Here is an 8,779-nt window from a genome sequence, read left to right as displayed (position 1 = left end):
TCCCTCTTCTCCTGCCTCCTCCTGGCTGAATGAAGGCTGGAAGCGGGGTGGCTGGAAGCAAGGGGCGGGGCTTCGTCATGTGCCCCCCCCCCCTGCACCTCCCCCGGGGGAACTGTGTTCCCCCGCATTCCCCCCCCCCGAAATGACCTCTGCTGCCGAAGCAAACACGTCTAACTCTGTTTGTAGGTCTTGGTATTTGTGATCTTTTCCTGTTCTTTCTTTTCTATTCTGCTGCCTCCTGGGATTGCAATGCCTTCCTACAGCTGTGGTATTGGGGGCTTACTGCTCCAGTTTGTCTGTTTGCAATCAGAAGGCCCAAAGAATCTTCGATTCGTCATTCTCCATGATCTTGTCTGGTTTGTGCTACCCTGAATTTCCGGCTGATGATAGGCCATGCTTCTTGCAAAGATTCCACAGTGCGACACAGCTGCAACTCTATCGTGATGTTCTTTATAGTCAGTTTGAGCAATTTTTACTGCAGGCACCGACCATGTGGCCGACTGTTTCATCCCTTGTCTTGCAAAGTCAACATTTGCTGTTATTGCTGGTCTTCTGAATTTTGGCTTTCATACTTTTCGTTTCGAGTGCCTGCTGTCGTGCAGCCAGAATCAGTCATTCCACTGCTTTTTTCCAGTGCCCATTTTGGAGCCACTTATGGGTATTTTCACTATCTACTTTATTCTCTACGTCTTTCAAATATCGCCCGTGCGAGTTCTTTTCCTCCCAGTTGTCAGAATGAGTTTTTGACTGCAGTCTTCTTGTAATCTTCTTTGGTTTCTGTAACCTTAGAGAAGTCTGCCTTGTACACTTCAACGAGAAGCTTCTCTTTGCTTTTTTTGGTGTAGTCATTCAGTACTCCTTTTTCTTCTTCAACTGCTTGCTGAACTTTCAGGAGACCTCGTTCGCCTAACTTTCTTGGTAAGTAAAAATGATCGTCACGCCTAAGGTGTAGTGAATGATGCATCGTCATTATCTTGTGAACTTTGCAATCTACTGCTTCTAATTCTGCTTGTTTCCAATCGATAATGCCATCTGTGTATCTTAGAACTCGGACTGCCCACGTGTTAATTGCCCTTCTTAGAACTGGGACTGCCCACATTTTTGTTGTTGTTATTATGATTGCAGAGACATGAAGAACCAGCCCCCTCTAGAGTCACCATACAGAAGTGCGCTTTACACCTTTTAGTTCCTAGAAGACTGTTCTTTCTTCTTTAGCTATTAGAGTGAATGACAGCATCTTTGCTGTCCAGCGAAGTTTCCGACTAGCTGTATAAAAAAGGCTTGGGCCAGATTTAGCCTGCAACAGAAAGCCATCTCTGAATTGTTCTGCTGGGAAGATGTTTGGTTTTCATCTGATTCTGTTTTGATGACCCCAGAGTTCCAAAATGCAAGGGTTCCCCTTTCTGTACATTTAATACCTTTTTTGGCAATATATACCAGCATGTACAGATACAGTTTTGTGTAGTGGTTAAGAGCGACGGACTCTAATCTGGAGAACGGGGCTTGATCCCTCACGCCTCCACATGCAGCCAGCTGGGTGACCTTGGGCCAGTCACAGTTCTCTCAGAGCTGTTCTCTCAAGAGCAGTTCTCTCAGAGCTCTCTCAGCCCCACTTACCTCAGAGAGTGTCTGTTGTGGGGAGCGGAAGGGAAAGGAGTTTGTAAGCCGCTCTGAGACTCCGAGTGAAGGCCGGGGTATAAATCCAACTCTTCTTCATCATCATCATCATCATCTTCTTCTTCTTCTTCTTCTGTGCCGTCAAGTCGCAACTGTCTTATGGCGACCCCAGCAAGAGGCTTTTGAGGCAAGGGAGAAGCAGAGCTGGTTTGCCGTGGCCTTCCTCTGCAGAGCCTTCCTTGGTGGTCTCCCATCCAAGTACTTAACCCTGCATAGCTTCCAAGATCTGATGAGACCAGGATATACAATGCCAACTTCTCTATGCTAATATATACTGGTAGTAAGGTTTAGATTTTATTCTGTATATTATCTCTGTTTCTTCCTTTTTTTTCATACTATGTTTGTATTGTATGCTTGGTCTTAAGACCGTAATAATAAAACTAAACTTAAACTAAACTAAACTATTGGTAGTAAGGTTTTTATAATATAAAAAGGTAAAGGTAAAGGTTCCCTTGCTCGAAAGCAAGTCGAGTCCGACTCTAGGGTTGCGGTGCTCATCTCCGTTTCAAAGCCGAAGAGCCAGCACTGTCCGAAGACGTTTCCGTGGTCATGTGGCCGGCATTACTAAACACCAAGGTGCACGGAACACTGTTACCTTCCCACCGGAGTGATCCCTATTTATCTACTTGCAATTTCTTGCTTTCGAACTGCTAGGTTGGCAGGAGCTGGACCTAGAGATGGGAGCTCACTCCGTCTTGCGGCACACTCCGGTCTCGAACTGCTGAACTACTGACCTTCCACAGCCTGCAGTTCAGCGTCTTCACCACTTGAGCCACCGCAGCTCCTTTTATAATATAAATATAAATAATTGAATATATATTCATTCAATTGGGGCATTGTGTTCTCTCGTGAGCACTACGCTGCCGTTTAGATTCGCCCCGATTCAAGATGATCAGATTCATAGAAGCATCCATTTGCTTGAGCTAGACTCCACTTCATGAGGCGCACAAAATGGATTTTTAATTAGCAGGCTATGTTCGGGGAAGGGAAACTATGAGACGCAGACAGTGACATTTCTATGCAAAGCTCAAAAGATACGCTCGGCTGCCACGCGCCCTGGAGAACGACTTAATCTAGTTGCATGAAGCAACCTAATCCCTTCGGACTGCCAACTCCAGGTTGGGGATTCCCTGGAAATTTGGGGATGGAGCCTGGGGAGGGCGGGGGCTGGGAAGGAGAGGGACCCGTGCAGAGTATAATGCCACAGAGTCCACCTTCCAAAGCCACCGTTTCCTCCAGGGGAACCGATATCTGTTCTCTGGAGATCAGTTGTAATTCTGGGAGCTCTCCAGGCCCCACCTGGAGGTTGGCAACGCTTCAAAAAAAACCCGCAGGGTGCTAAGCGAAGTGTCGGCTCTCTTTCACCCCCTGGTTGGCAGAGAGAGGATCAAACCTACCGATCAGTTCCCATTCAACGGTTTTCATGATGGAACCTCCCTTTGAAGAATCTCTGTTGAAGAAGGGTGAGGTTCAAGTCGGCAGCGGCAGCAGCAGAAGAAACTGGATTTATACCCCAGCCTTCGCTACCCGAAAGAGTCTCGGAGCAGTTTACAGAGCAGCTGGCCCCGCTTAGCTTCTGATGAGATTGGGCAAGCCAGGTAAGAGGAGGGACAAACCGAGGTGGTTTCCCATCATCTGCCTCTGCGTAGCAATCCTGGACTTCCTTGTTGGTCTCATAAGAACATAAGAGACGCCAAAGTTGGATCAGGCCAATGGCCCATCCAGCCCAACACTCTGTATCACACAGTGGCCAAAAATACCCGGTGCCATCAGGAGGTCCAGCAGTGGGGCCAGGACATTAAAAGCCCTCCCACTGTTGACCCCCCCAAGCACCAAGAAGACAGAGCATCACTTGCCCCAGAGCCCCTATCTATACCTTGTGGCTAAGAGCCACTGATGGACCTCTGCTCCATATGCTTATCTAATTCCCTCTTGAAGCCGTCCATGCTTGTCGCCGCCACCACTTCCTGTGGCAGTGAATTCCATGTGTGAATCACTCTTTGGGTGAAGAAGAACTTCCTTTTATCCGTTCTAACCCGACTGCTCAGCAGTTTCATGGAGTGCCCTCGAGTTCTTGTATTGTGAGAAAGGGAGAAAAGTACCTCTTTCTCAACCTGCTCTCTCCCATGCATAATCTTATAAACCTCGATCATGTCACCCCTCATGTCTCCCAGCCAAGTACTAACCAGGGCCGACCCTGCTTCGCTTCTGAGATGTGACCACATCAGGCCAACCTGGGCCATCCAGGAAGATTCCGCGGGCATCCATTGGACCTGATAATGGCAATGTTCAGAATCCTGCGGCTGAACACAGCTGCTTACCAGGTCATTCCGCTGACCCTTCTTCAAAGGACCATCACATGGTGATTCTAGAAAGAAGCTGCTGAATTAGAAGCCCACAGTCGGCTTGACTGTGGCACCTTCTGTACTGACAGCTTGCTCCGGAGAATCCGATGAGTCACGCCTTAAGGGCTGACTTCGCAGTCACCCGCATTCCCTCTCATGGAATCATAGAGTCGGAAGGGGGCCATACGGACCATCTAGTCCAACCCCCTGCCCAATGCAGGACCAGCCTCAAGCATCTCTGACAAATATTCGTCCAGCCTCTTCTTGAAAGCTGCCAGTGAAGAAGAAGAAGAAGAAGAGATTGGGTTTATACCCCGCCCTTCACTACCCAAAGGTGTCTCAGAGTGGCTTACTAACTCCTTCCCCTCTCCACAACAGCCACCCTGTGAGGTAGGTGGGGCCAAGAGAGCTCTTGACAAAAACTGCTCTTTTTCAAGAAGAAGAAGAAGAGGAGGAGGAGGAGGAGGAGGAGATTGGATTTATACCCCACCCTTCACTACCCAAAGGAGTCTCAGAGCAGCTTACAGACTCCTTTCCCTTCCCCTCTCCACAACAGACACCCTGTGAGGTAGGTGGGGCCGAAAGAGCTCTTGACAGAAACTGCTCTTTTTCCAGAACAGCTCTCGTCAGAACTACAGCTTGCCCAAGGTCATCCAGGGAGGAGCAGGAGCAGAAGAAGAAGAGTTGGTTTTTAGACCTGCTCTTCACTACCCAAAGGAGTCTCAGAGCAGCTTAGAAGAAGAAGAGATTGGATTTATACCCCGCCCTTCACTACCCAAAGGAGTCTCAGAGCAGCTTACAGACTCCTTTCCCTTCCCCTCTCCACAACAGACACCCTGTGAGGTAGTTGGGGATGAGAGAGCTCTTGACAGAAACTGCACTTTTTCAAGAACAGCTCTTATCAGAACTAGGGCTTGCCCAAGGTCATCCAGCCAGGTGCAAGTGGAGGAGTGGGGAATCAAACCCAGTTCTCCCAGATTAGAGTCCACACACTTAACCACTACACCAAACTGGCTCTCAGGGGAACTAACCACCTCCCGAGGCAGCTGATTCCACCTTCGAACCACTCTGACCGTGAAAAAGTTTTTCCTAATATCCAGTTGATATTGCACTGGTTTCCACCCCTCCGGTTTATCCATTTGTGTATCCTGTATGCATTCTGTAGCTACAAGCAAAACCCACATTTTTTGAGCTAATCCACATGTTTTGAGCTAACTGGCTGCCAACGCCTCCCTCCCTCATTCCATGATTCTGCAAAAAGAAAGGGAAGGGGGGGGAATCCAGGCCCCCACATGCAAGACTGACACATTTGGGAGCAGGGAATCGCTTAGTCCTTTACATTTACTAATTTCTTCTTATGTTCTCTCTGGCTTTTTAAAAGTTTGCCTGACCAGGAGGACACGTCCTCTTTTGCTTCTGGAGAAGGAGGGAAAGAAAACAGAACAGGGAGGGAGCATTGACCTAAAGAGAGAGGGGCAGAAATGGGGGGGGAGGGTGGCAAGTGGGCAGCACTTAAATACCTGCAGACACAATTTTACTTTAGAAAGGATTCACAATTTGAAAGTGGATGAGAACAAAGAATCGCAGCAAAAGGAGTTTTGGGAGCTGCGGGGCGACAGTGTGCTGGAAGTGGTCTGTATGCAGATTCCTATAAATTAAATGCAGAAACAAGAAAAAACCCCAACACAAACATGAAGTAGAAGCAGGAGGGGATGCAGAAGAATAGAATGCATTCAGAAACCAAGGCAAAAATACAGAAAGGGTCGATACAGGGTTTTCAACAGAACTGAAACCATCCATAGCCACTCCAGGTGTTAAATTGCTTAGTATTACAGATGCTCGAAGGCCTGCTGGTTTTTCATTCGGTCGTGGCTCGGAATATCGGCTTCTGGTTTGGCCGTCTGGGGCCGCATCTCAAGAGGATCCAGGGATTTGCTTCAGGCCTTTGCACTGACGCTCCTGACGCGGGAAACCGTTTCCCCCGTGCAATTACTGTTGCTTGGCGGCAAGCTTTTTAAGCATGCCTCCGGGTTACTCGAGAGCCCCCTAAATGTGAAAGAACTCTGTCAGAGGCTGCAGGCAGTATCCCTGGACAAGTTTTTAAGAGGCGACGCGAGCTGTTTGGCCCTCAGATGAAAGGGAGATGTGAGAGAGCAAAGATGAGAGAGGGAGGGAAGACGGGACGGGCGCTGGGGATGACATTCTGATGATCAAAACATAAAAGGCAGGCGGGCATAGTTCCTCTGGAAAAAACGCATCCTGTAGGTCATCTAAAGGACAACGTGACCTTTTTTTTAGTTCTGTTCGCATCCTTTCAACTCCTAATTTACAAACTATTCCCCTAAACCTGGCTTGGTGGGGGGGGATAGAATGTGGATAAGGTTTCAACGGCGCTTTCAGCACAAGAACTGTGTAATGGATAGCCCTCTTCTGATGGAGAGCATAATGAACCTGGCTTCCCTGACACAGGTGGCCTGACGTATTACCGTTTCCGATTTCGACGTCTAACCCCACAGCCATCATTCTTTCTTTCAGAGCTGTGATAGCTGATTCAATCAATTAAAACGTTCCATTCACCCCAGATTGAAAATGGATTTTTAATCAGATGTTAATGGCAGCGGTCCCCCTGCGGAATGGATTCGGCGCGGATGGCGTCGTAGGCAATTTAGGACGATGCTGAATAGCCGCGCTTTGGTTCTTTGGGTGTCTGCGGACCTCAGGATGGGCAGAGGGGAAGCGCTCCGCCTGGGGAGCCGTGCGTATGTTTATAGCCCAATTATTCACGTACCAGTAAGAATGCTCAGTATTTGTATGACAGATTTCAAAAATTCAATATACTGCATGGAATTGGCAGTCCCTACAAAAGCTCAGTGATAATGCTAGTGTTGTCCATTCAATCTTTCATCCCTAGCCAGTTTGGTGTAATCTGGGAGAACCGGGTTTGGTCCCCCATTCCTCCACATGCGGCTGCTGGTGTGACCTTGGGTCAGTCACAAGTTCTCTCGGAGCTGTTCTCTCAAGGACAGTTCTGGGAGAGCTCTCTCAGCCCCACCTACCTCCCAGGGTGTCTGTTGTGGGCAGGGGAAGGGAAAGGAGGTTGTAAGCAGGGTATAAATCCAATCTCCTCCTTCTATGGTTGTCAGGTCCAGGTTGGAAATTCCTGGAGATTTGAGGGGGTGGTGTCTGGGGAAGGCAGAGTTTGGGGAGGGGAGAGTCTTCCGCAGGGTATAATGCCATAGAATCTACTTCTCAAAGTGGCCATTTTTTCCTGCTCAACTGATCTCCGTCACCCCAGGTCGTGAGGGGCTTTCAAGGTCATAACCAGCACCTTGAATTGAACTTGGAAACAGACTGGCAGCCAGTGCAGCTGTTTCAAAATGGGCGACATGTCTTCCTGGCGACATGCAGTTGGGCTGCCGCGTTCTGGACCAGTTGTCGTTTCCCGGTTGCCTCCAAGGGCAGCCCTGTGTGGAAGGCATTGCAGTAATCCAACTGTGAAATTACAGAAGCCTGGATGAGTGTGGCCAGATCAGTGGAGTTTAAGTAATCAGAAAGTTGGCAAATCAGATGCGGCTGAGGAAAGTTGCTTCTGGCCGGTCGGCTTTTTCAACAGCAAGGCTTCTGCCACAAGATGTCTTTCTGGAATCCCACGACTCTTTGCCGTTTTTATCACCCAATAAATATTACATGTGTGAAGACAGCAAAGGTGGAGCAACTGATAAGCAATGTCAAACGTAGACCTTGACACTCAGTGAGGGCCCAGATCCTATAGGTGGTCGTGCGAATTTCTAAATAAACTGAAATCAACATGCAATTATTGAGTTAAACGTTTCGCTCCAACCTTTCATCAGTTTGTAGAGCTGTTATGTTTCAAGACAGGCCCCGGGGAGCCAAGGTGACAGTCTTTAGAATTCCAAGAGATAGAGAGACTTGCTCGGGAACGAGAATTTTGACACTTCTGCTTATACATTCATGTATATATCACCTTCCCGCCCTATCAGGTCTCCCTAGTTGGTTCGAGCTGCAGCTATAAGATAAACAGAGCATTAAAGCCGAGCTTTGACATTGAAAATAATGGAACACCCCGGTGAAAACAAACAGGCAATAATGTCAAAATGGCTACAGCTTTAAGAGCAACCGGGTAAAATACGTCTGTGCCCTTCAGCCGCTTCCAAATGTCCTGAAGAAGAGAAAGAGCTTTACTTCATCTCTGAAAAAAAGTCTAAGGTGCATTGGGCCCATAGGAAAGGTAGAATATAACTATTTTAATTCATTAATTAATTGATTCATAAGATAACCAGGAAGTTGTGATAAATTCAAGCAGTGCCTGCAGGTTTTACAGGACTGGATGAGGGCAAACGAGCTGAAATTCAATCGTGTCCTTTTGAAAAACGCCCGCAAGTGAAGAATTAGCACATCAGAGCAAAGGTTCTAGCTTAGTTCTCCGCATGCTGTGCTAGATCTCTGGTAAAAAGGTAAAGGTTCCCTTGCTCGAAAGCCAGTCGACTCCGACTCTAGGGTTGCGGTGCTCATCTCGGTTTCAAAGCCGAAGAGCCAGCGCTGTCCGAAGACGTTTCCGTGGTCATGTGGCCGGCATGACTAAACACCAAGGCACACGGAACGCTGGTACCTATTTATCTACTTGCAATGTCTTGCTTTCGAACGGCTAGGTTGGCAGGAGCTGGAACTAGAGACGGGAGCTCACTCCATCATGCGGCACCCGGGTCTCGAACTGCTGAACTACTGAACTTCCACAG

Source organism: Gekko japonicus, unplaced genomic scaffold, assembly GCF_001447785.1.
Source record: "Gekko japonicus isolate JY-2015 unplaced genomic scaffold, Gekko_japonicus_V1.1 scaffold598, whole genome shotgun sequence".
NCBI classification, from domain to species: Eukaryota; Metazoa; Chordata; class Lepidosauria; order Squamata; family Gekkonidae; genus Gekko; species Gekko japonicus.
The sequence above is the reverse complement of the archived record's forward strand: the minus strand, read 5'-3'. Positions refer to the sequence as shown.